The sequence below is a fragment of the Tympanuchus pallidicinctus genome, unplaced genomic scaffold (assembly GCF_026119805.1).
Source record: "Tympanuchus pallidicinctus isolate F22 unplaced genomic scaffold, pur_lepc_1.0 scaffold15, whole genome shotgun sequence".
NCBI lineage: Eukaryota > Metazoa > Chordata > Aves > Galliformes > Phasianidae > Tympanuchus > Tympanuchus pallidicinctus.
In genome coordinates, this window is record NW_026294669.1 from 30199892 (window position 1) to 30221357 (window position 21466).

Below are 21466 nucleotides of genomic sequence, written 5' to 3' on the forward strand. Positions count from 1 at the left end.
AGATGCACAGAAGGTTGGAAATATTGGTAAGCAAAAATTGTTTTGGAGAACAAGTTAAGGACGGGACGCTGGCAGAAATTAACATTTGTTTTGCTATGTGAATGGAAAGAACCATGTGTGAATGCAAATCTTTAATGGCTACATCTCATCTATTAATTTTCATGTTCAAAACAGTTATAAAAAACTGCATCAGAGCAGTCAGGTAAGAACTCCAGACAGTTCTGCTGTGAAAAATAATACCCAGCCCCTTGCCTTATAAACGCCAACCCAGAGCACATTACATGGGAGTTCACACAAGCTTTGCCCCCCTGCCAGTCTTCATACATGTACAAAATCCTTATTCTCACATAAACTTTGAGATATGACATAGTCTACAAACAAGTAGAAAAAGCCTGTCATGGTGCAGTTAAAAACTGCATTAAATCTTAAGACGTGCCCTGGAATAAAAGAAAAACCTCACTGACCAGCTAATATTTAAATTCTGCCAGAAAACTCAAAACAAAAAAATAAAAAAATAAAAAAAAGGAAAAGAAAATAAATCCTTTGTTATTTAATGCATCAATGAAAAAACCCAAATCAAAACACTCAGCTGCCAGAACATTTGAGTGAACAGGAATACTGTACAAAGACTTTTCTGATCTGTACCCATGTTAGCTCCAAAACACCTATGAGATTAAATAGTTTTAATCAGATCAGAGTGATGAAAATAAAACTGTTAAGCCAGCATACTAAATCACTGTATCACTGTAACAAATCAGTAAATCGCTGTAAACAACATAAAAACCATAAGATCATGGCATAAGGTTTTCCGTGGGCTCACATGGGTGAAGATTCCAATTCTGAGTTCATTCCTAGACAGCAGAAGTCCCACTGCATTCAAAAGCAGCTTTGCTTGCTGGAGCTCTTCTGTATTACGCTGTATTCCTTCATTCAAAAAAGGTTTACACAGTAACCCTGAGAAGTAAAGAATTTACTCATTGTTATTGCTTGCTCTCTCATAGGCCTGCTACAGGTCTGGCAGCTTCCAAGTATCTCTGAAGCCTCAACATCTTCACTAATACAAAGAAATCCAAAAAACAAAAACAAAACAAAACAGAAGAAAACACCTTAGTTGTACAATGCTAGAATTCAGAGTGTACTCTGGATAAGAGACTATAGTAATAAGTATAGTCCAAAGATAGATACGCTACTGGGACCAGAGCTAGAGACAGAGAAGATGGAGAACACGCAAAGCTAAATCTCACTGCAAAAAAGCGAGGGCAAGTGTCCTATTGCAGCTACCTGTACTAAGTTGGTTACCCCACCCCCATTTGCTTTGGGAATTACATCTTTCATCTTTGGAAGACGACCATTTTAAGAATAGTATGTGAAATATGCAAAGCTGAAAGCGGAGTGAGGAACATCAGAAAAGACCTTCCCAATTTGCTAAGCTGATACACAAACCAAAAAATAAGGCTGGAGTAAGATTCAGGAGCAGATAATCACACTTATCAGTGAATCACACCAATTATTTGCTCCTGGAAAGGCTGTGGGTTTTAGGCTTGACTGAAGTCCAAATCAGAATACATAAATTAAATAACCACAGAAGTTTCATCATATCCTATCTTCACTTTTACATGAGTCTTGCATGTTATCAGAACATCTACACACCAGAGGCAGCCCTATATTCACCACCACAGTTCTTAGACAGAAGTGTATGCTGTCAAGGGTTGTTTTGTTGATTTTTTTTTCAAGTTTGAGGCTGAGAGCTAAACCACACAGATTCAGCCCATACTTTTCAGGATGCATTAAACTTTGCTCTCAGACTTGTAACAGCTTTATCATTTAAACTGGGAGAATGCAAAGCAGCCAAGAAACTGGAGGTGGGGATGTACGTCCCATTCCCTGTAACACAATGATAGCAAAGTAGCAAGGTCCTAGGCTGCAGCAAGTAAGGATTTGCTCAAATGCAACAGCAGTAGGTGCAGAAACAAAGGAAAGAATGTGCTTATCTTTGGAAAGCCTCAGGTACACAGGGATATCCACAGATGTGTGCTTGCTTCCACTGCCAACCCTTAAATGACATCTGGTAAGGGGTGCATCCTGGCTCAACCCCTTCTGATCACTCAGATGGACTGCATGCATCTGAGCTCCCCTGGGGTGGCCCTGCCTACCCACCAGGTACTGAATCACTGCTTCAAGCTGTGACACCCGCAGAGCCAGGGTGAATGCAGTGACTCGTCAGTTCTTTGCATCCACTCATCAGTCCCTTAAGCATAAAAGCAAACTTAGATTTTACAAGAAGACTTAGAATGCTATCATCTGCTCGCCTTAAAGTGATTTAAGGAAGGAAGCAAGTACTTCTCTGTTTGGTTTTATTTTTTGGTATTGCTTTATATTCCTGTTTGGATATCAATTGTGATTTAAATTCAGCCAAGTTACTCATTTGGAGCCAGTTTCAAAGAAAAACAAACAAACAAACAAAAAGAATTGTTTTACCCAGTGATAGAGTTTGATTAGATTTGTGACTTATGGTAAACTATTCAAATAAAGCTATGTTACAGAAGAGAGCTTGCCTAAATCCATACAGCCTACGAGTACATAAAACTGAATTACTTGAGCAACACAGCCCCTAAAAAACATGATTTGTGATAATTTAACCTCTGCACAAACAGGTATAAAAAGGAAACAGAACTGTTACGGTTGGAAAATAAAACTGCCAACATGAGTACTGTAGCCCGAGTGATTTTCCAAATAGCCACATTACTTTCCAATAATAAAATATATTTTCTCTGTATCCAGACAGAAATGTAGTAAATAGACCCACTGAACATCATCATGTAACTTAGTTTAATTCTTCACTTCTAGGTTTAGGAAAAGAAAAACAATCTGCGTGTTTTCAAACAAGAAACAAAATCAAGTTAGGAGCTGCAAATCACACAACACACAATCCCAAGCAATTCATTGCTCTCTTTCAATGTCAAGTATAGAATGGCCACATAGTGATACACAAACAAATCTGGAGCAGTTGACACTAACATTGCTTCCATAACAGAAAATGTCACATGATAAAATAATCAAAAAGATAAAATTCCTATTTGACCTTACATCAGATAGTGTTACTTTAATTGATGCTTCTATGAATAAAAGTCATGTCAACATCTATTGATTCAATGTCATTCTGGGCTGTTTATGAAAAATGCCTTCAGTGTTGAAGCTGGAGGATTTCATACGGTGACAGCCAACTGCTAAGGACTGGCAGGGTTCAGAGATGAGTCTCTGCCATCTGCACACAAATACCTGTCAGTTGTTTACTCAAGAAGTAAATATGGAAGTTGGAGTCACTGCTACTAAAACACATATAGCCCTGTTCAAAGAAAAAAAATGATTACATCCTGCAGTTACAATGACACCTTTAAAACATATGTAGCTCTCCAGATGTTGCGCAGCATATTACTTGTAAGCAAGGTATAAACAAATAGTGATAATTTGTCAAAGTCAAAATTTCAGACTGTCTTGCAAATTAGATTCCAATGATTTTAAGTCTCTTCTGGGCTGTACTTCTCTACTACGATGACACCTTTCAAAGATCCTCCTTGACTACAGTACTTAAGTTGGAAACAATATTAATCTGCTATTGACTGAATCTATTTTATCCTTAACTCTAGGCTTGGAGCACCCATCTAATGGCATGACATGAGCTGTGACTGTACTTGTGAACAGAAACAATACAAGCTACAAACTGCAACTGCTATGATTATACAAACACTGCAGCACCACGCCATACAGAAGACTGCCCCCACATTAAAGGAAATTGGTTTGGTTGATGCAAGACATAGTAACACGTCAGACTCACCAGCAAGCCTGATGCTGGATGTTTCATTATCCACCTCAAAAAAGATCCAGAAAAGAAAAACAAACACAGCAAAACAAAAAAAGGGAAAGCAAGAAGGTGTAGAGCACAGTGCTGGAAGGACTACAAATGAAACGTGTTTTTTTTTTTTTTTTTGCATCCCTGACAACTTCCTTGGCGTTATTCCAGATTGCCTTGGCCACAGATACTTCCTTTCCTTTAAGATAAAATACCACTATTTTTTGACACGGGTGTTGACAACCAGCTGGCATGATAAAACATTTAGATAAATGTTTCTTAAGCAGCAGGTTACCTACCTGATAGAAAATGAAATCTCAATCTTCAGATGTATTTTAAATCTAATTAAGTATACTTTATCCAGACAGTAATAATAAAAAAATCAAATTGCCAAACTACAACAGTACATTTAATTCTCAGTTTCTAAACTAGACTGCATATTGAGACAATAGGTGATTTGTTGGCACGCTCTAATCTAGAATAAAGCTACTGCATAGGTACGTTCACAATGGAAAAACTCCTTTAGCCAGAAGCAAGTAAAACAATCTTTTCAAAGTTTTTAAGATGGATTTCTCAATGAACTAAGAGTACTTCTCACCAGGAAAGGGTATTAAGGTGTGGACATATGGTTTTTTAATTTAAATATATATACACATATATACACACATATATATGAAGCACAACATTATAACAAACTTTTAATATTCTATATATTCTGTGGCAAGTGTGTACCAACATTCAGAGAAACAAAGATTAAAATACAGTTCTGCAAAGCTCCTATGCATACTGAATTATTGCCTCCATTGCTTTCTTGATTAAAACCTCTCTCTGTTGAGATGCCACAAACCAGAACTTGCATAGTCTGACAACAAGCCATTGATTTCTGCAGTTATCTACAATTTCTGAATATGACAGCTACAAATATGTTGCAATTTGTGCTCTGCCACAAACTGCTATTGTTAGAATTGGACAGCAATAGCTATCTATTCCAGTTAAACACAACTTCATTATCATATTATATCGCATGATGGAGCATTGGTGATGTCATGCTTGGCAAGCACTTGACTGAATAAGGGCAGATATCGCTTCTAGACGATCTTGCAACATAATTCTGTTGGAACAACTCTGTCCATATCTACTCTTGGCCAAATGAACAAACAGCCTTTTTATTTTCAAAACACACATTACTTCTCCATGGTGTTTGAAACAATAATTTTGATAATAATGTAACTTGAGTCTATCGGTACCTTCTTGCCAGGTTAGAGTTTGAACCAATCCTTTTCCAAACCACACAAAAAACCTACAAGGCATTCTTTCATTTACTAATCTTTGTGATTATTCAACATTTGTAATTAGCAAGAGAAAAAAAAAACAAGACAAGGACATGCTTCCTTCATGGTGCATTACAGATATGTTTGCTTCAAACACAGTTAAGTTCAAGCCTGTAGTCATTTGCTTCCTTGTTGAGTGTTACGGAGGCTAAGAGCCTGCTGGACTCATTGGACACCTCCATTTTGCTTTTCTCCCTGCTGCTGCTAGATGTGATATACAGCATGCATTGCTTTTTGCATCCAAAGGCACACTGAAATATTGCCATACAAAATAAAATAGTGGTGTGAGTAAAATTCAGGTTGTACTACAGAACACAGTCTTGCTACTGACTTGTGAATTTTATTAAGGCAATATGGCATTCACTTTCACTGCAACTTATGTTCCATTATAGTGACTTATGTCTGAATGATGTTTATGTCCATGTGTAATGACCTTAAGCACAATTTCTGAGTGAGAAATAAGCTTTCTTTTTGGTAGAAACAAAACATAAAACACACAGTAAAATACTTCAAACCAATAGGTAGACAGAGCTCCTCTGTTCAGACACTAATTTTAATCCCTCAAATCCAGCTCCTCTAGCCATCTCAAGTAAAAAAATCTCTGCAGAGAGTTTCCACAGAACAGGGTGGGATGGCTGATGGACACAGCAAAGTGCCATCCATCCAAGCCTAGCTGTAAGAAGAAAACAGGGGAGCCAACTCAAAGGAGATGAATTTCTCCTGACATAGATCAAGCTCCTTCTAACAACTCTATAGGAATTTGTCTAAGCTCTGTTCTCCATGGCTGTGTTCAGTTCCCTATAAAACTACGTAATCTGTATTTTAGAATATCAAAGTCTCCGGACAAATTAACTTCAAAGCCTCACTGCAGAATTATCACTTATTTTACTCATGTTATTGGCTTCTGAGCCAAGTCAAACATCCCCCAGTTCATTACAAGGTAACACAGCAGGAAATTAATTGCAAACTCCTCAAGAGTTGATAAAAAGACATAAAAGATAACAATAAAGGAATCAAAAATGAAGGTAGGATAGCCTACCCTCACTTCATCAGCTTATTTTCTATTGTGCAATAAAACACTTCCTTCGCTCTTAAAACTCCCACACGCGCTCATACCCAACCTCTTATTACCAGAGCAACAGCAAAGCTATTTCTGCACATTCTACAGGACTCCAAGTGGAGCATCCACCCCGAGCATGACTGCTGGGAGAACAAAAAGACACTTGGATTTATCTCAGCAAGGTGAAATGAAGCACAAAGCACTCAAAAGCTCCTCAGATAAGCAATTTCCTTGAGCAGGAAGTGTCCTGGACATCATCTGAAGTTATTAAAGCACCTGGTTAAAAGCTAAACTTCCCTGACAGGTAGCTAGGGCTTGGAGCAAAGTTAATGAGAGCCTCTTTCTCTACAAAAGTATAATTTGAATCTAACTCCTAAGTCAAACAGTCATTATTATTAACATATGATTATTAACAAAACTTCGGTTGATTAACACAAGCATGTTACTAGTTTTATCTTCACTTGAAAAGTAATTCTCATCTGCTCTATCTGTATAAGAAAGAACTTACCACAGCTTAAAGACATGACCAAGTATGTGTCAAAATGGGTTTTCTGAAGGCAAATCTGCAAACAAACCAGAATCGCAAGGACACCCTTGTGTATCAGATTTATACTGTTATCATAAATCATCATACTGAAGCAGGATATTCTTTGTGGAAACTATAAACTAAACTGTGAGGATATTTGAACGAGAGATTTATTGCAAGAAACAGCAAGTTTGTGATCACACAAAAGACAGCCACATCAGAACTGCTACTGTGAAAATTCAACTGTAGTGGTAATAGCTCAAACAAACAGACAATGTACTGAATTGAACTGGGAAAGGAAGAGGATAGAAAACAGGGTATAAAAGTAAGCTTTTGAGACATTCTGACTGCGTTACAGATGAAGTTGTCTCATTCAATACAACCACTCTGAGTAAAATCTAAAAGACAAAGGATTCCAGCTAGCTCCTTTTGCATATTGCCTGAGCTATGCAGCCCCCCCTTCTCCACAGCTGCTACTCATGTGTACATCAGCTGTGAAAGATGAATCAAGAAGAGTAACATGGTGTCTAATCTTGGCATTTGCTACAACTGGTTGGGTTTTTTGTAACCCGTTTCCTAACTAAAGTTCTAGTATTTCTTTGCTCATATATAAATATCACAAACTTCTTTCACTCCTCCATCTTTCTTGCAAAATATCTCCCTGTACCAATGAGAAATTCTACCTACAGCACCACTACTCCACATCTTCTTACAATGCTATCATTTTGGAGGGATAACTGAATTTTATCCAAAGAGCAAATCAAATAGTAAATCTTTCACGGAGTCATAATCTTCCAAAAGCCAACTAAGGTGTGATATTCCCAAACAGATATTAGTAAATCCTCTGAAGACAGGGAGGTCCAGTTAAGACTCACATTAACGTAAGACTGATAGGCACAAACGATTATTGCAACTTTTTATTTAGAAAAAAATAATTAAAAAAAAAATCAAAGTTCATGAGCCAATTCTATAACATATTACATGCCTATCACAGCATTCTATTAGAAACAGATTGTGCATCTTTTATAAAATAATACAGTTGTTCATATTTTCAAGTGCACAGAATGGGAATGTACCACTGCTTTGATTTTTAATGAAATGGAATGATTCCTACAACACCTCCATGCTCTCAAGATTCAGTTATTCTCTATATTTCATATTCAGTGGAATTACAATTATTTCACACTGTTGTGCTTAATTTCCTTTTGAGAAGTGCTTTCAGAAGTAATCCTGCAGAAAGCTGTCATAGCTCTGGAGACAACAAAGCACTTAACACAGTGCACATGACTACTGGAATTGCAGTACCTCTTCTCTCCCCTCCATCAGTGATTTCTAATAGAAACATATTTTAGCATCATATAACAACTAATTATTTTAACTGCCATGCCAAAATATTGAACAGATGTCCACTAATCAGGTAGCTGACTCCTGAGAAATATGCAAAATATCCCCCAAAACATTTAAGTAATCAATTTAAATCCACACACAGAAAGAAACAGCTCAGTACAGCTGTTAGGCATCTATAGCCTTCTAATAAAAATTTCCCTTGTGCATACAATATGTACACATACAAAGTTTCTAACTTGGACACTGATAAAAACTTAAGTCTTCTGCATGCTCAAAACTTTCAAGTACTTAAAAAGTGTTTGGACAGACCTACAGACATAAAATCACCATTGACTTATCCTAAGAAATCATCTTTGGTCCAATAAGACCTCGAATTGCAGAGCAGTAAGAGGCGTACTGAGTGTTACTCGATTCTCATGCTCTTCCCCAACAAGGAAGGAAATCACTATATGAACAGGACAGCACAAAGACAGAACTGTTCCTAAGACGTCTGCTAGCAGAGTTCAGGCAGTAGATCTGTGAAGCTATAAACTACATGGAGCGCTTCCCATCTCTTCTAGCTTCCCTGAGGGGCCTTGCTAGCTATCTTTGCTCCTTGCAGCTCTTTGTGAGGCTTCATGCAAGCTGACTTTGTGCAGCACCAGTCAGGTTTTGAGGTGAATCTGCAAATGCCTCTCCCACCAGCAGATTATTTTGCCCCAGTGAAGGAAGGTGCCTCTCCTTCTGTCACTTGGTGCCCCTGAGCTTCAAAGCTCTTAAAAAACAACAAAAACAAAACAACAACAAAAAACACAGTGCACAAACATACAGCAAAGTAAAATGTAAAGAAAAATTAAACAACTTGCTCATTTAAGCCAAACCATACTCCAGCAACACCACTCTAGACCTTTTTAGATCAACTTTTTACCATAATATACACTGGGGAACAAAACAGACAAAGAGACTTACTAAGAAAAAAAAATATAAGGTATCCCATCTCCTTGATTTCCCAAGTCCTGTACAAAAGAATATATGTGTGTTTTCAACTCCACAAGTGTGAGAAGTACACACAGTGCTAAGAACAAACAAGAGAGCTCCCTATCAGAAGTTTATCCCAATTCACTGTTGAAGACACCAATATGTTTCTGGGTGAAGCCTGAATCCGTAAATAATAAAAAGCTACATCACTAAGTTAAAGGTCTAGCTTTCCTTTTAATGTGGCTTATCAGCAGAGGAGAAATTAAAAAAAACAATCTCTACATATCATGATCCTAAAAGGTGTCTCTTTTCTCAAATACTAACACAGGAGATTTTATTTTGAACAATGACAAAAGCAAAAAGCACAACTTGAAGAGAAGTTACCTATTAAAGGTGTTCACTAAGATGGCAGCTTCAACAACAGCCAAAAAGTGAGTAGCTTAAGTGGCTTTGGGAGACTGTTCCACATGCAGCTGTCAGTAATATACCAGAAAACAAAGACAGAAGGTGAGAGCATCCCTAGACTCAAGGATCCAAATTGCCTGTTGTACTTATCACAGACCACTACCTTTCACCAAGTGAAAATTTCCACCTCTTAAAAGCTAAAGCAAGAACTTCTAGTTTCAGTTTCAATATTTCAAAAGAGTGCTACAGGGATATTCCCAAGTAGTATTTTGTTCAACAGATTACTCATCCTCAGAGCTGAAAACATGCACAGGGCCTTTGAAGTGAGTTACACTGCAGCTGGTGGTAGACTGCTGAACCTGCCCTCCTGCAAATGAGTGCATGCATTACTACCCAATCATTTCCAATATAGAAAAGACATTACCCAATTCTGTTTCTGATAAGCACTAGGTCAATCTTTCCCTCATTTTTATGCCTCTTCCACAGCCCCACAGTTTCCCAAAAGCTTCGCCTGAAGGCAGACATCATGGTTGAAGTTGTACATTAGAATTACTTTTTATTAAGATACAGACAAAGCGAGGATCACATACTCCATGGCTTATGTTTCTTCTCTTCCTATCAATGCTACATCATTCCTCACTTCTTGCAAGCAGACAAGACTGACGAGGCACATGAAATTCTGACTCACTGATGTTGCAGCTCCTTGGATAGCAAAGACTTCAGATGCAGGTGACTTTTAAGGTCTCAAACCTGTACTGGTGCATATAAATTCTAACGCAATTCAGAAGCATAGGAACAGCTCAGTCGCCTGAATGTGCCTGAAAAAGTTACTATTAGCTTCTGGAAGACACTAAAGAAAGAAAAAGCACTCAAGCGAATGTGGTTTAAGGAACTGCTGGCCCAGCTGAGACTTCTCAAACTCGAGCATATACCTTCTGAATGTCAGCACAGTCAGCGGTACCATCTACTGTAGCTCACCTGTTTCACTTAGCACCTATTCTATAAAGTTGACAGAGACTGAAACTGGATCTTGAGAGAAAAAAGAACAGTACTTTAAGCTTATTTCTAATTCACTTGTTTCCAGCATTAGCAAATATACCATAACATACACATCAGAAATAAAGTGGCCACAGCATCTGCATACAAAAATTTACCATCATTAAAATCTACCATTATAACATACAATCACTACCACATCTCTGCTAAAAAAAAATCAAGACAAAGACATTGGAATATGAACTCTACATTTGTTGGCAGAACACAAGGATCTTGCAACTAAATAGCATGAAGCATATCATCAAGGAGACTTCAAATAAGGCTTCCTGCCCAGATGCAGCTGCCAAGATTAATTTCATCCCAATGATACTAAACTCTAATGTAGTCCTTCCAAGCAATTCACAGAAGACGCATGCACCTTTCACATAAATGGAAACAAACATATTGTAACTGCAAATTTCAGGCTGCTTCTTACTTATAAGAACAGAAGGATATTGCTAATGGTCGAGCAGGATAAGGGTTTGTGAAGCCTTCATAGCTATAGCAGTGCTCCATTGCTTCATCATCTCTCCCTCTATTCCCTGATCATTTTCAGAAGAGGCTTTTAAGAGAGAAAATTGGTACAAGACACTTTCCTCCTTCAACTGTGAAAATGACAACAGAGTGTTCCACAGTTGTTACTAAAGCCTTAGTGCATAGCAAGGGGAAGTATAACTGATGGACCAAAACAATTGCTGATCCAAATAACTTTGCATATATAGAGGTATTACACTTTGAATTAACACTTGATTACATTTTCACTTCCAATTTAGCCCCAGGCAATTTTAGATACAAATATTTAGCTACTTTATTACCTAAACCTTTAAAGAAATTCTAAAAGTGATGTTAAACTGGAATAGTGGACTATTACTTTGTTGTCATCATTACTAAGCCTGAGATTTCGTGTCTTATAGTGCATAGAATTCTTTGGGGGTAAGTGGATAGGGAATATGTTCTGTGCATCCTGTTAAATGCATGTAATAACTGGATTTCCTGATATAGTAGTACAGGCTTTCTAACCAAGTCCTTGAGTTCCTCTGGACACTTGAGCTCATGAAAAATTTATGGCTATAAAACTCACGTGTTCACATACTCTTGAAATCACAATTCCTAATCTTCTCTTTACAAAAATAAAAAGCCAATCCCACCCTTTACTTCACGAAGGATAGAGAACCTTTAGCACTGAAACAGAGCAATTTTGCTCTGACAGGTAAGAGATTAAATCTGAGAGTAAAGTGCTAAATTTAAGCCACGTTATCTAATGAGGTTAGGGTAACAGTAATTAGCCTGATAACAGAGCAGATTATTTTTCTTGCTAATACTCCTGCTACTACAAGAGGATAAATACAGTACTAAACGGTGTCTGTTGTAGTTGTTGCCAGAAACCAGGGAACATATCAGTACATACAAAAGAATAACGTAGATGAAAACTTAACATAGTTGTTTGGAAGATGGATATCATTTCACAGCCTTTTCTCAATCCTCTTTATATACAAAGAAAAAGAGGTTTTCCTGTTTTTCTTCTACTCTTTTACCAGAATGGTTTCATCCATCATCTTGATTTGGTGAGCACTGCCTACATAATACAGCAGTCATCTCCCATAATCTTGTCTTGCAAAAGGCTGTACCTTTGCCTCTTGGGATACATGTGTTACATGCAATATTCTAATGCCATCCACCACTCCTCTGCTGTGGGCTGGCCATATGATACAGCCATATCTTTGTCTGTCTGACAAGTCTCCCACTTGGACTTGACCATGACTTTCCTTGCGGAGCTCTACACCAGGCTGAACTCCGCATGCAATTCTCATGGTAAGGAGTCCAGTCAACCTACAAATGGCATCTGCTAGTCAAGATGGCTGAAGACATCAGAAAAATGAAATCTTGCCACACTTAGCAGCTTAGTCAGATACTCAGTGGCTTCTTCTGCCAAAGGTTCTTCTGACAAAGCCACACCATCTCCTCAGCCATCTAACAGATTTTAGCTACAGTAACCACTGCAGAGCACTTTGCTATATCAGCAAATAAAAATAAATAAATAAATAAAAAAATTAGCAGGCAGTCTAACAGATGAAGTCATTTGTGGCTTTATACATATCTAAACTATAAAATAATCAGGTAAGTGTAGACACTGTAGGGCAGCTGACAACATTTTTTAAAAAAATAAGCTAACAAGCACCACGTTCTCAGCATTCAACATGTTAAAATGAACTCAACAACAGTTTTTCCAGAATTAAAGAATAACAAGTTACTTCGTCAGCACAACCAGAAATACTCATGAAGATGCTGTCAACCGATCACAGAGTTTTGCTGCTAGAAAGTACCTGAATATAGGGGGTAAGGCAGACTTCCTTGAAGTCCAAATCTCTTACTCTCCTGGAAGCTTTTGTGCTACAAAATACTTGTACTAGTGCCAACTATTATAAAGAAATGCAGTCTTTTTATTACTCAGACATCAAGTACTGTGCTCAGTGAAAACTTTCTTTTTCCTCTACCCAAGCCAGCTATCAGATTACAGTGGTGTAACACAAAGTAATAGTGACAGCCTAGGTTAGCTTTTTTTTTTTTGTCCCTCCCAAAGTCTCAAAGTAAATTCTGATAACTACAATGACACACAGCTTTGTGCTGCTCTAATTTTGTTAGGGTTGAGTATTTTTTTCCCTTCTAGTATGTAGAAATGGGCATTCCTTGTCAAGTAAATACACAACAGTTCTCTCTCCCACAACTAGTCTGCATGTCTTTTCTAGTATGTGTTACTGCACAGCAGGAGGTCAAGTGTCCCACTTCCACAAGAAACAAAGGATGACCAATGCCTGCGCCACTGCTTGTAAGTGGGACAACTTTTGAAAGTCTCAGAAGACAAACTTTTTAAGAGCTATTTTATTTCTTGCTTATAACTTTCCAGGAAGATTCACAATGAAGGCAGGTGAAAAATTGAGGCTTTAGCATGAAACAACTTTAAGAACTAATAGGAAAAATAACTCGGGTCCATCCAGCTCTGAGCGTGGGTACACACTGCCACATCCCAGTACACATAGCTGTAGCCAGGAAAGCTGCCAGCCATACTGAGACGCTGCAGAAGAGAAATGGGGATCGTTCCAAAATAACAGTGACATTCACAAAGCTTCTTACCTGAGCCACATTTACTATCTGAAATATTGCAGAAAGCATTAGATGCAAATTCCAAATGAGCAGTTTTCATAATCTGCAGCTAACATTTGGCTAGGTTAGGACTTGGCAGAAGTTGGCAGCCAACGTCTTTTTCATTTATAAAATCAAAGCAGCATGGTAAACCCAATTACACTAAGTAATGGTACAACAATGCCAAGTGCACTTGTGGTAGGAAACCACATGCTTTATGCCACTTGATTGCTTAATCGGATAATAAAGCTGTGCATAAGTGCCTGATAAGAAAAAACATCACAATATTAGCAAAAAGTCAGTCAAGGTCTGGAGAATTAATTTAACAAGTATAATCATGAAAAACAATTATGGAAACAAGACACAGAATTGTCATACTCCCCACTCCTTGCATCACATTTGTTCTCCCTCAAAATCAGGAGGAAACAGTAATGATTACTGTGAACTCGAACCAAATTGAGATTATATGCAGGCTCATCCATCTGTTTCTCCCTTGGTTAAAACTTGGTTGTATCACTATGTTTTTCATGTGCAGTTGAAAAAGAATGATTTTGCCACAAGTCATCCTGAACTTGGTGCATACAGTCTAATATCCTTTTGTTGGTGGTGGTGGTTTCTTTTAAGTATTTTTCTGTAAGGCAATTTTGTGAATAAAACAGGAATATATTCATTATTTCTACATTCTGTAGAAGCTGACATCCACACTAATTAACATACTGCCTGTCCATCGAATATTAGTCATCACTTATTTTCCCATAAATCAGCAAAGAATTTCCAAAGTTGATAGCTTTAACCAAGTTGACAGGTATACTAGATCTACATAAACTGTATTCACATAGGCATTTTTTCCCCTGATACCTCTTACAGGGATCAGTTACTGAGGTATTTCTATAAGTCTAACATGCCCATCTCATCAATAGGTTTCTAATCACATGAACACCCCCCTGATTTGGGGAACTTATTTTTACAGTTTTTATTTAAATGACATCAGCATATTCAATTACTGACTGTGCAGTCCACATCTTACACTGCATTTAATCTTCACTGGCTCTTTCAGGCTAAGTGTTTTCCAACTTCTGCTGAACAAATATTTGAGGATAAAAACAACTGCTTCAGCCTGCAAGCATCCTGTTTCTTAGCACACAATTTCATAGCATCGCAGATACAGCAGGATACAAATGCTTTGCAAGATTTACTTGGCTGTCCTCATAACATCCAGTTAATAATAAACAGAGACACTGGAACACATTTTGTGAGTTCAGAATTAAGATCCAGAAATAAAAAAAAACACTTCTCAGGATCACCAAAATACATAACTACTACTGGAACTTTGAGAATTGCCCAATCTCATATAAAAAAAAACAGACTGATCAGTTTGAAACAGACCCTTAGCCTGTACTCAACTAATGTGCTAACCAGTAGCTACCATATGCTGTTGTATTATTCAATTAAAGCTGTAATACAAATTCATTCTACAATAATACAGTGATCTTCATAGCTGGTAAGGAAATCAAAATTTATGTCCCCACTTCCCTTAAGTGCTTTATTAAGGCCAAATGATAATCTGAAACATCCTTATGAAAACTCCATACAGTGCACTTTCATCAGGATGTGAACGTTCGTCTATTTCTAGAGATTTTATATATTGGCTATTAAAACTTCTACATCAATCAAGAACAACTTGCCATCATAATCACTGTGTCAGTTCTTTTTCGCAAAGCCAAACTCCAGCTTTGTGATGAATAAGTAAAAATATAGCAGATAAATAAAGATGGTAAGTGGATAACAGTGAGTTTTAGAGATACTAAACATATTTATTGTGAAGTTGTTGTTAGTTAAAGAATGTAACCTTATAAACCTCCTCTCCAGGAGCTAACAGTGGTGTCTGTCCAATTAGTCTGGAGGCATCTCCTACAGCTGTTGTTACCCTGTACGGATGTAGCTTTCCACCATTACAGGCTTTCCAAATCTCACTGTCAGTATTTCATGACCAGCTCTTTAAAAGCAACTGAAAGATGCTGTGTTGCAGCTAGCTGACAAATTTGTTGGAGTTGTCCCTAGAAAAAAGGGGGTCAATATTTCAAAACTGCTGCTCAGCTGCATTAACATATATTTTTTTTAATCCTATATTTTTAAAAGCTTTTAAAAAATTATCCTCTTTGCATTACATCAGTTTATTATATTTGGGAGCAAAAAAAAGAGATTTCCTTACTAGCTGAGACTTCTTTAAGGTGCTACTAAACTTAGAAACAAATCATCATGCAATTAGAACAATATTAAAATTACATTTCTATTAGTTACAATCCACCAAGAAAAAAAAAAAAAAATACGACTTACACATGCCCAGGAACTACACTTGAATTTCTTGCTGCTTGTCAGGCTCAACCTGTCAAGCTATTAGCTTGCATTTAAAGGTTTGCACTGGCTCAATGGCTGACCCACACATCTCAGTGTCTTAGCATGAAAAATGGCTTTCAGGCTCAGCTGCCTTTTAAGTGCCATCCATCATCAGGAAAGACAGATTATTCCCTTTACAGTCTGCTACAATGCCAAGTTCTTCTGGCTCTGTTCCAGCAGTCCCACCCACACCACCCCAGGGAAAAGCAAACCCTAACTGTATCTTGCTCTTTCTGTTGTGCAGAATGGAAAACAATCACCATTTGATGCCATTTAAAAGGAAACCGAAGTGGAAAAACAGCTCCATCATCTCCCAGCCTCCCTCTTGCTGCACCAGTCAGTGGCTCAGAGGGAGCAGAAAATGGCAGACTGGGAACTTAAACCACGAAGCCAGCTGGAAATACACTGTGTTCTGCATAACGGGACCATAAACAAACTGACACACAGCAGGCTGCCCTTTGGAAGCACTTCTAAAAATACCCACACACTTGTCTCTGGTCCTTGCTGCCCCAGAGCTGCCTCCTACTCAGCAGGCCAGGGGGCTGCCCTGCTTCCCAAGAAGGCATCCCTCCCACAGAATGTTTGTGCTACAAGCTTGTAAATAAGATTCCCTTTTCAAAGCAAAACATCTGCTCTTTCATTCACAGTGAACTGAACCAGTTGCATAGTGGATTTATTTGCAGCCAGAAAAGAAAAACCTACAAATGTGACTGCTGCCTACCCACAGCTGCAATGAGAAGTGAATCTGTCCGGTCACATCTTCCCTGGCTGGTACTGGAAAAGCAGTGCACATGCTGCTATGTGAAAGGTGCTATGAAATAAAGCAGCATCACAGCCAGATTCTGCAACACAATCAACAGGCATTAAAAACTAGGTGCATCCCAAGGATCTCAGTCCCTTTCCCTCCAGGGAAAAGAGAATAACATAGAGAGGTCGCAGGTTTATCAATTCCTCATTCAAATCCAGCTCAGAAGATAAAAGAAATGCAGATGGCAGTAAGTTTGTGAGGAGGAGCAGGGCCAGCTGGGCTCAGCTCTTTCACATTCATTTTACATTCCAGCTTCATTCTTGTGGCCACAGAATGCAGAGGGTTTCATAATAAGTTACGGATGACTACATCTCTTCGGTGCCATTTGCTGACTGGTATGCCACAATCCGGCTGGCTGACTGACACATACCAGTAATCTGCTTAGAAATATGGCAAGAGAAATTTGAAGAGACTATCAGTAACATGAAGGATTGTCTAAAATGGCCTAACACTGGAAACACAAAAATCTGAACTTGTAGTCCTCCTTTTAAAGCATACAAGCAAACATCATTTCACAGACATATCTGAATAACTGAGTTTTTTTAATTGGTTTTAACTAAAACTGCCGAATGCAAACCTAACTAAAACTGCCGAATGCAAACCTACTGTCCTAACTGAAAACAGTTAAATCCTATACATCCAAGAGATCCTTTGGAGCTCAACATAGCAACAACATTGTTTAAAACCTGACACACTCCTTAAAGATCTGATGCAGTACACGTCACGTGCCAAAATGTGAAGCAATAACAGCAAGATTGGTTTTTTATGGGGGGGGGGCCAGGATTTTACGGGGACGAAGGGCAGAATGACTACCTTCAAATCCTCTATAACCTCAAGACAAAATCTTGTGAAGCATTTTATTTTTAATAGGGCAGTCAGGCAGAGAACTAGCCCTCAGCTGGCACTCGCCCCATCAGCCCACAGGCATTCCATTCCCAGCTCCCCAGGCAGGGTATACCCACCCCGCACCAACCTCACAGCCAAGCAGTGGCAGTGACAGCCAGAGAGCTTGCTGTCTTTGCATGGATGACAAATGACAAGATGAAAGCTATATGCTTCTTTCACTCAAATCCAAAAGCTGAGAGAGTATTAACTACAGGATTTTGGCACGAAACTGTATTCTCAACCCTTCTTCCCACAAACTCAGCAGACTCTGCTAACTTAATTGCTCCCAAATAATTAAATTTCATTCTAAGAAGAGCTAATCTGTGCCATTTCAAACTAATGACTACGTTGGTTGCAAAGGTTCTTTGCCCACCCCACTGAAAAATACCACAACTGAGAATTTATCATTTAACCATTTGAGCCTCAGTTGTCTAACATCTACTGATCGAATCCCTCCATCACAGCGATATAGCAGCAGCAAATTCATGGCTTAGATAAAAGCAGAGAAAGCCAGGCTGGCTAAGATGTTATTATGCTAATCATGTTAATTTGATAATGACTTCAGTACAGCAGATAATAAAGATACTTGTGTTTTTCCTTTGCATGCACTAAACTATTTTCTAATTCTACAGGCATCGCACAGAGCAAGTATGTAAAGGAATATTTAAGGTCCAAACACAGGTGTACTAACATTCATGCTTTCACTGTAGCAAAGAATATTCCCTGCTTGAGAGTTTTGTATAACAGGAAACCAACAGGAGACCAGATCTGTTAAGTTGGTCAGATAGTTATCACCTGCCCATAAGCATGCTGCAATGAGCTAAGTAATCCCAAAGGATGAACATAATATAGGTAAAACTACATCTGATGTGGTGAATACTTCTCTTGTGGTACAAGCATCTGCCTCTGCAGCAAGGTCAGGAGCTTTATTTCCTTTTCCTTTCCATACACACTCCTCTGTTTCTACTTTCCACCTGGATCACTGCTACTATCAATTTCCAAGAATACATGTACATATACATGCATGTAAAAACAAGGTTTGTTATACTCTTAAACAACAACCTGTCTGATTTGAACACAGGGAGCCTCCAGTAGCCCTGTGTAAATAAATACTAAAGGCAAAAGGAAGGAAGGGAAGCAAATAAACTCTTGAACTAAACATACAGGTGGAGTTCACAATGGCCAAGAGAAAGCTTCAAACAAATGCCATTTGTATTCTAGTACGTGGAACCATAAAAATCACACTGACACGAGTAAGTTTCATTCAATAAATAAGTGACAAGGCAGTATTTCATTAGATATTTGGCAAGCCAGTGAGTGGTAATCAAGGAATATGGATATAAACACAGGTTTTCTATTCATTCCCACACTTCTTTCCCAATAAATAGTCACTGGAAAAGTGAAACTGAATGAACCCAAAAATTTCCACAATGCCAGTACTGAAAATTAGGGGTTTATTCTTGGGCAGAAAAAAAAAAAAAATTGGCAGATAAGTGAAGTTCATACAGATTCTTTTATACACAGGCTGACTGACTGTCTCATGAGAGAAGAGCAAGCAGAAAAAGGCCCATTTATATTTCTCTGTCACTAACAATTACAGCTGAAATGTATCTTTAGGAGCCTGATCTGACATCCAGAAGACATTCAATACACTGCTTATTCTGCAGAACTCAGATTTCTGGGTGCTTCTTTGCTTGTGTTGTTCAAGTTTGTGCTACTGATCAAGTAAGTCTGATGCTCACGAATCCAGACCGCAGGCTGGAGATGCACTGAATGTGGCCTTGAAACACCACCTCTGGTGGTTTCAGATGTCTTTCAAGTAAATATATGAAATGAAATATCAAACAGTAATTTGCACAATCCCAGCAACTCCACTTAAGTTTATATAAGATTCCCCCTAAGCTTAAAGGCCAGAGCTGATGATTTTGCTTTCTTTCTCTGAAATACTTCAATCTAGAAACATTAACATCATATACTTGATGCAAGTCAGAGGCATCATTTTTTAGCTGAACAAAGGCAACCTAGCCCATCCTGTTCCCTATGCTCTAACTCTGGTCACGACATAGAGCAGGAACACGTCCTCCCACCCCGCACTTCTTGACTTGATCACAGGCTTCATATCTGAAATGCAGCCATACTCTTATGAAATAAAATATACAGATCAAAATTCATTTTGTCTTGAACGATCAAGTCATGTTTGTGAGCAAGTCAGATGATCAAACAAATATATCTTGCTGTTTGGTTAACTCTTGTTATGGTTAACTCTTGTTGCAGGCTCACCAAGAACAAGTCCACACTTACTGTTTACATGTCTTTAGCACGTGAAGTGTTTCTCAAGCTCTTAAAGGGATTCCCCCATCCACTCCCGTATCACAGCCTGAAATCTAAATCAGCAATACAACTCCTAAAGCATATCTCAAAAACAGACTCCTAGCAATATCAAAACCTATCTGACTAGGTCACTATACTGGCACCTCTTAGCTAGTGTGCAAACCACAATGGAGATGACATGAGCTGAACAAACACAACAGAAATGCAGAGGTGTAGTTTTCCATTTAAGCACTACACCTTCCAGGAAACTGTCATAACAAACCAGCCAGATTTTGGTTCTCTCCACGCAGTAATGACAAAGTCATTCTGAATAAATAGATGTAACATCATCTAATATCCTGACAACTATATCTGTACATTCTGTGATCTAACCTGGTAAGGAGAAGCAGTGAAATAAAAGTAAAGCAACAGATAAAATATGCTGTATGTGAAAAAAAGAAAGAAAATCCAAGAAGAAAAGAAAATAAAGTTAAAAATGAGTAACAACAGTTGACACAAGCCTAAGATCTTGCACACAATGGCCTAGGACAAGGATCAGCTTTTTTTAATTCCATAATTATTGCCATTTCAGTCCCAAAATGACAAAGGAAAGCATTCAGATGGCAAAAGACAAGCATCACAGATCGCAACAGTCTTCACTGCAGTATGGCTACTCTTACGGATCACATTGTGATATAAAAGGAATCACATTTCTTCTCAAAGGCTACAAGTGGTACCAAAGCAATCAACATGCTATGAACTCCATAAGCACTCTAGTGATTACGAACAAGTCAGCCATACACACCTGACTCTGAGCAGATAACTGATGCAGAAAAATTAATATTTTCCAACTTACCAGCATTCTCCTATTGCATCATGCTTCTTGGGCACAGCACAGAACTTCTTTTGCCTCTACGTGATCCAAGAGAAATTTCTGTAGATGAACATACACACTTCGAGGACGGCTGAAAAAACTTAATTATCAAGTATTAAAACTTAAATATATGCTTTTTTCCTACTTCAGTCTAATAACAGCTTCCACCATCCCAAACTCAACAGGCGCACTGGACAGGAAATTGAGAATCTAGACAAAAAAAAACTGGAAGCACTGCTGAGTGTTTGCAAAATTCCTTCTGAGCTCAAACAACAAAATCTTGGGCCTCATTTCTGTCCCAGGAACAGAAAAGCAGAGATGTAACACGAATTCTCTCTCTCAATACATGGTAAACAATGTAACTGATTACCTCTCAGAGTTAACAAGCACACTGATATCATTGGGTGTAGATATTCTGTAAACTCTATATTAGACAAGGAAAGAGTTTATACTGAATTTCATCTCTTTCCACTTGTCTCCCATCTCACCTGAAAGGTATCTGTCAGAAAAATCTAGAAATCACAACCATGAAGAGTTTGA

The 21466-nt window shown here is 38.2% G+C and overlaps 1 protein-coding gene across 10 annotated transcripts in view; it reads right to left on the reverse strand.

Moving 5' to 3' along the window:
- The window catches only part of GULP1 (GULP PTB domain containing engulfment adaptor 1), a 277838-nt gene that overhangs the window by 234391 nt on the left and 21981 nt on the right, over positions 1-21466 (reverse strand). The window contains exon 2 of one of the 10 annotated variants that reach the window (XM_052676483.1): positions 6750-6804. The exons of 8 other annotated variants lie outside the window; for them this stretch is intronic. The gene's annotated coding sequence lies outside the window, so the exon portion shown is untranslated. Of the gene's footprint in view, positions 1-6749; positions 6805-15989; positions 16108-21466 lie in introns of those variants that run through there. One more of the 10 variants, XM_052676485.1, reaches the window with a different exon arrangement.